Source organism: Vulpes lagopus, chromosome 1 (assembly GCF_018345385.1).
Source record: "Vulpes lagopus strain Blue_001 chromosome 1, ASM1834538v1, whole genome shotgun sequence".
Taxonomy (NCBI): domain Eukaryota; kingdom Metazoa; phylum Chordata; class Mammalia; order Carnivora; family Canidae; genus Vulpes; species Vulpes lagopus.
In genome coordinates, this window is record NC_054824.1 from 145,133,129 (window position 1) to 145,139,686 (window position 6,558).

Genomic DNA, 6,558 nt, shown 5'->3' on the forward strand with positions numbered 1-6,558 from the left:
AAACTGGACAGCCACATGCAAAAGAATGAGATCAGACCATGATCTCATGCCATAAACAAAAATTAACCCAAAATGGATTAAAGAGGGGCCCCCCTGGGTGGCTCAGGAGGTTAAGACTTAAGATGAAAAGCATAGGACGTGAAAACATAAACCTCCTAGAAGAAACAGAAGTGATAAGCCCCTTGACATCAGTCTTGGTGACGACTTTATGGATTTCACACCAAAAATAGCAGCAACAACAGCAAAAATGGAAAAGTGGGATTCCATCAAACTCACAAGCTTCTGTACAGCAGGAAACCACCAACAAAATGAAAAGGTAACCTATCGAATGTGAGAACGTATTTGAAAATCCATATCTCTGGTAAGGGATTACTATCCACAATATATAAAGAACTCCTAAAACTTAATAGCAAAACGCCAATCTGATTTAAAAATGGGCAGAGGGGATCCCTGGGTGGCGCAGCGGTTTGGCGCCTGCCTTTGGCCCAGGGCGCGATCCTGGAGACCCGGGATTGAATCCCACGTCGGGCTCCCGGTGCATGGAGCCTGCTTCTCCCTCTGCCTGTGTCTCTGCCTCTCTCTCTCTCTCTCTCTCTCTCTGTGTGTGACTATCATAAATAAATAAAAATTAAAAAAAAATAAAATAAAAAAATAAAAATGGGCAGAGGATCTGGATAGAGATTTCCCCAAAGAAAACAGTTGGCCAAAGGGCACAAGACAGGGGGCTCCCCCTCACTAAGCTTCAGGGAATGCAAATCAAAACTACTCGCCAGCAGGCAAGGAGGGGGCGGGTGGCTCTATACCCTGCACCAGGCATCAGGGGGAGCACTTCCAGGTATGCTTGGGCAGTGGACTTCCCACTTGACAGACGAGTTACTGAGGCTCAAGTAAGTTATCAGTAACTTGCTGGAGCAGACTAGTGTGTTTAGTTAACATTCAGTTCGGGTCTGGCTCCTGAAACGGTGTCCTCTCTCACCCTTTGCTGCTCTGTCCTGAAATCTCCCAGCACCTATTGAAAACCTGTTAGTGCTAGAGCGCCTGAGAGTTTAAAGGGCTACAGAGATAAGTAAGACCCAAGGGTAGGGGAGCTATACAGGTGAACCAACCCGGGTAATTGGGAATGCTAGGAATTAGCTAGGAGCCCAGGGTGAGGAGTGGGCCATTCTGCCTGGAGCCAGGTGGCATGAGGCCAAGAAAGCCTTCAGAGAGGGGGTGGTAGTTTAAGGAGTGAGAAGCTGATGGTCAGGATAAATGAGCAGGGATAAGTGGAGGAGGGTAGAGGAGCAGACAAGTGGCTGAGGATGTGGGGCTCAAAGCTGCCGGGTCCTTTGGGCACCAGTGAGTGTGAAGGGCAGAGAGCCCAAGAGACAAAGCCCAGGGGTGCCAGCTGGGGAGCTTTGTCCTCTCCTGGGCACTGGGGAGCCACGGGCAGTTTTCAGCAGGGAAGAGGTGAGGTGGGAGGCCCAGGGCTAGTGCTCACATGGCACCAGGTCCTTGTTCGCCCATGACTGCTGTCCTGGGGCCACTGTGATTTTTTGTGCAGTGCACTCCCCAAGGGTAGGGGCAGCTTTTGCTGGTCGCTGTGACTCCTTTACCCATATTGGGACCAGCTCTCCTCAGGAGGTCAGTGTCCCTCTGTTGGGTGGTTTGGTGCCAGGGCCGGGTGATTGTACCAGTCGCCCTCCTGCCTGTATGGACTCCTCCCTTGAAGCCCTCCCCGGACCCCCCAGGGTGTCAGGCAAACTTCGAGGAGGCTCTGACTTTGGATCTCAGCTCTGCCATTTATTAGCTGTGGACTTTGGGCAAATTATTTCACTCCCTCGGGCCTCAGTTCCCCGACCTGCCAAACATCAGCAGTAGATTGAAGCTCAGCAGCTCATCCCCTGTGTTAGAGCGCGTGTCGTGTCCTCCCGTGCACTCTAGGACCGATAATCAGTAAATAATCACCTAATGACCAGGGGGGGGGGGGGGCAGCCCCTCACCCCTTGTCTCCCAGCCCCCACCCTCTCCCTGTTTACTGCTGCCTCTGCTGTCAGGCCTTCAACTGCAAACCGCATTTCACAGCATTTCACAGACTCGGATGCTAGCAGGTCTCTGGGAGGTTCTGCTGGTAGGGAGGTCTGCTGGGGGGGACAGGCAGGGGTGGAGGGGTTGGGGGGACGGATGGGCGAGTCCTTGCACTTCCGGTCTGCTTCCTGTCCATGTCACTCCCACCCTAGCTGAGCAGCGCTGTTCCCCCTCCCCCTTCTAGACTCTGACAACCCTAACCTCACCTGCTCATTCTCTCAGTCTAGAGGTGGGAGCTTCTTCCTGTGTTATCAGGGTTACTTGGTGTTCCCTTTTTGCTTCCGGCCCCCCATCTCTGGGAGGTCAACCCCTTATCTTCAGTGGTGTTTGTGGAAGTACACAGCCTGCTTTCTGTTTTCCCAGGGTGACTCCTGACACCAGCGCCGCGGTTGTATAGCAGCAGGTGCAGAGTGCACTGTGGACGGTGCCAAGACCACGTAGGGCATGAAGAGGAGCCTCAGCCCACAGGTTGGGACAGGGAATGGGTCACAGTTGGATGCAGGTCCCAGGGGAGCATAGGCCAGGTGACAGGCAGCATGCTGGCAGAAAGGTGGAGTTTGTACTGGGCTGGGCATGTCAGGATGCTGGAAAGACAGGTTGCAGCCAGAAGTGGAAGGCTGCCATGCCAGGGAAGATGAGGTTTAGAGATAAAGATGGGGACTGAGAGGGACACCTGGGTGGCTCAGCGTCTGAGGTCTGCCTTTGGCTCAGGGCATGATCCTGGTCTGAGGATCAAGCCCCAAGTCGGGCTTCTGGTGAGGAGCCTGCTTCTCCCTCTGCCTATGTCTCTGCCTCTCTCTGTGTCTCTCATGAATAAATACATAAAATCTTTAAAAAAAAAAAGATGGGGACAGAGAGGATGATTGCTCTCTGTCCTTGGCAGGGTGGGGGTGGGAGAGGCTGGACCTGGCTGTGTGATGTTGGGCAGGTCATTTGGCCTCTCAGATCATGGATATCATCCCCTCTGAAGCAGATTTTTAGTATTTTTTAAAAAAACATTTTATTTATTTGTTTGTTTATTCATGAGAGACACAGAGAGAGAGGCAGAGACACAGGCAGAGGGAGAAGCAGGCTCCCTGCAGGGAGCCCGATGCAGGACTTGATCCCAGGACCCCAGGTTCGTGACCTAAGCCGAAGGCAGATGCTCAACTGCTGAGCCACCCAGGTGCCCCTGAAGCAGATTTTTAAACACACACACACACACACACACACACACACACACACACACACTCTCTCTCTCTCTCTCTCTCTCTTTCTCTTTGGAAATAGAAAGTTCTTTGCCAGCATGAGGATTTATTGGTATTAGATACTGTTCTGAATAAGTGGGGAAGAGCAGCTTTGAGAGACCCCCCATCTCCCCCGCCATGGGTATTTCCAGGCTGGGAAAGAAAGGAAGGTGGGAGTCCAGTGGGAAAGAAGGTGCGGCTGGCCCCAAGGGATATGGTGGCCCACACTCAGCCTGGGAGGACGGGTTAGACAGGTGTGGGAAGCCAAGGAGAGGGAACGTCTGTGCACCTGTCCGGAAAGGGGCATGGGAGAGCAGGTGGAGAGTATCCTGTCTTGGTTGGGGAGGGAGGCGCCCTCACTTTATGTGGTCCCAAAGACACCACAAGTGGAGAGCTGTTGGCTTCCCTTGGGATAGGCCTGGAGTCCCCCCGGATCTCCGAGAACTATCTGCTTTTCTCCATCTCCCCCCCCCCCCCCAGTTCACATCTTTCCAGGTAGAAGACATCATGGGGTTCCAGAAGCATGCTGCGTTCCTACATTCATGAAAACTGACCTCGGCCCCGCCCAGAACATGGAAGAAATAATGTTTGAGGAGACTATGCATGGATCAGACTTTGTGGTACCCAAACAAGCAGAGAGAGGGTGAACCGGGGCCCTGCACGTCTGATCTCGCCCATCCGAAGCCTCGGACCTCAGCCACCCACACCGGGAGGCTTCTCTTAAAAGGAGACTGCTTGTTTTTCACCATATAAATAATGTACGTTCTTTAACAAACATACTGAGAAGATAAGCAAACAGAAGACATGCTGTCCAAGTTCCCACCCCTTGGCTGTAGAGTTACACTTCCAGATAGTTTTCTGAGTTTGTACGTGTAAATGCAAAAAATAGGATTTGTATCATTTGTAGCCTGTTCTTGTCGCTCTGCAGCTCACCGTGCCTGCCCTGCTCCACGGCTCTAAACCCACTCCTGCAGCATCTTTCACATGATACCACAACAGCTTAACAAGGAGCATTTGTGTAGTGCTCTGCGGCTCACAGAGTGCTTGGACTTCAAGATATTATTTCAGCCCTTGACCTTCCTTCATGGGGGGTGGGGGGGCTCTCCCTTAGGTAAGGCAGTTTTCAAGAGAGGCCACCTGCCTCCTCTGCCCCTCCCACCGACTTTCACAACATCACCTTCCATCCTCCTGTGTGGGGGTTGATGCCGGCTGCCCCCTCCTGCCCCCCTCTATCTTCTTGCCTCACCAAGATGTGCAACATTTTGTGCGAAGTCTCTCCTTCCTCTGCCTCCCAGAGGGAAGAGGCCTGTCTCGTTTTCTTGAGAGTCCTTCTTTATAGTCTCAGGATTTCTTCCCCGCCGCCACCAAGTCTTCCGTGGATCCTCCATCCGCCCTCTCTCCCTGCACCTCTGCCTTCCCTCTGCCAGTTCTGCACAAGGACCAGCTTGACACAACCTGGACAGGTGGGGACCCAGGTGGGGACCCAGGTGGCCCTCTATTTCTCAATCTCTGGTAGGGACCAAGCAGAAAGTCTCCCTGTTGTTGCTCACAAGTGGGCAGAGGAGGGAAGAGCTCGTGGGGTAGGCCCTGAGCTTTTCTGGCATGCACAGACCCGGTCTGGGCTCCCCTGTGTCTCTCCCCTCACCACCTCCTCACACTCCTCCTTTCCCATCCTGACATCTGACAAGGCCCTAGTGACTCAGAGTCAGAGCCGCCTGGAGGGTGTTGGTGGGGAAGGAGGCCCGAAGGGAAATCTTGTGGCCCTGAGAGCCACTACCCACCCCTTCTCTCCTAGGATCTCAGTCAGCACCTTTGTGCTGGGAAAGCCTCCCTGCTGCCCCTCTCCCAGCACTTTCTTCTCCCCTGGCCCCCTGTCTTCTCTTCCCTGCTGTGGTGGGAGTGAGGAATGTGGTGGGGGCCTCCTCCAAGAAGCCGAACTGGCCAGATGTCCTACCTTCCCAGGACCCAAATGGGGAAACGCTCAGTATCCAATATTGGGGCTGCAGTGTCTGCCACTGGCCAAGGTTCCAAGCAGGGGTTAATCTCCTGGCTTTGGAGAAGGGTGGATACCCCTGAGTTAGGGCGGGGTGCTCCCCTTGCTCCTCACCACACCCCCTCTGAACTCCTGTCCCTTGGCCACAGCAAAGATGGTGGAACTCTTTGCCACGCAGCCCCTTTGAGACCCTACTTCTGTCAGGCATCAGGGGTAGCTGAAGATTTGTTCTCAAGCTCCTGACCATGCTCCCAGAGCCTCACCGAGAGCCTCCCCCTGGCCGTCTGGCCGTGCTCCCAGGGACTCACCAAGATGCTCCCCCTGCTCATCTTTAGAGATTGAGCAGAGACAGCGTTTTGAAGCCCTCTTTTCTTCAACTTTTGATCCCTTCCTTCAGCATCTCACATCTAGATGACCAGCACCTCTGGGGGCACAATATTCAGTACTGTGCAGGTAGGGGTGTGGGTGGCGGGAGAGGGCTTGACCCCACCACGCGAGTGCAGATGTGCCTGTGTGCGCTGTGCTGGGTGTGGGTCTCCCCCTGGGGCTCCCTTCTCCTCTGCTGGAGGCCTCAGGGACTAGCCAGTCAGGGAGAGAACCTCCCCCATTCCTTTTCCCTAAGCTGTGGTTCCATCAGCAACCATTAGGGGTCACTGTTGCTTCAGCCACTGATGGCAGGCAGGGGCAGGACTGTGGTCAGTGGGCCCGGGGCCCTTGCTGCCCACCCTGACCCTGCCAGGGCAGTAGTACATGGGATGTAATCACTGTCGCAGAGATGGTCTCACATGGGCTCGCGCCCACTCTGCTCAGGCCCCGCCTTCAGGACCGTGGTTTGCAGGGCAGGAGTGAGCAAGCACATTCAGAAGTGCAAATCTCCCCAGCCTCTGGTGTGTGGAGTGTGTGGAGTGTGGAGTGTGTGGAGCACGAGAGCTTGGCCCCAAGGCTGGACACAGGAGACACTGGTACAGAATGCTGAGCCCTGCCCAGCCCCTTCTGCTGCCATCCTCCTCACCAGGATTTTATGTCCTTTATCTACAGTTCTCCTGAAATGCCCTGATGGCGAGGGCATAAGAGCCTGGAAATGAACTCCCCTGGGCTCTGCTGCATGCCTCTGGGGCATCTCTGTTCCCGGTAATCAAAGGGAGCCAGACGCACAGACTCTGCTCTGATGTGTGTTCCTGCCTTGGCCAGGGGCATCCAGCGCCAACTGGTCATTGGGTCCCTCCCCACCCCCTGTTCTGCTCACCTCATCTGTCCTATGAGACCCCAGGA

At 54.4% G+C, this 6,558-nt stretch overlaps 1 long non-coding RNA gene across 1 annotated transcript; it reads left to right on the plus strand.

Moving 5' to 3' along the window:
- Positions 1-2,369: 2,369 nt before the first annotated feature.
- On the plus strand, positions 2,370-4,193 carry LOC121498997. The gene is made up of 2 exons (XR_005989969.1): positions 2,370-2,535; positions 3,774-4,193. It is a non-coding gene; the product is annotated as an uncharacterized LOC121498997 (long non-coding RNA).
- Positions 4,194-6,558: the final 2,365 nt, after the last annotated feature.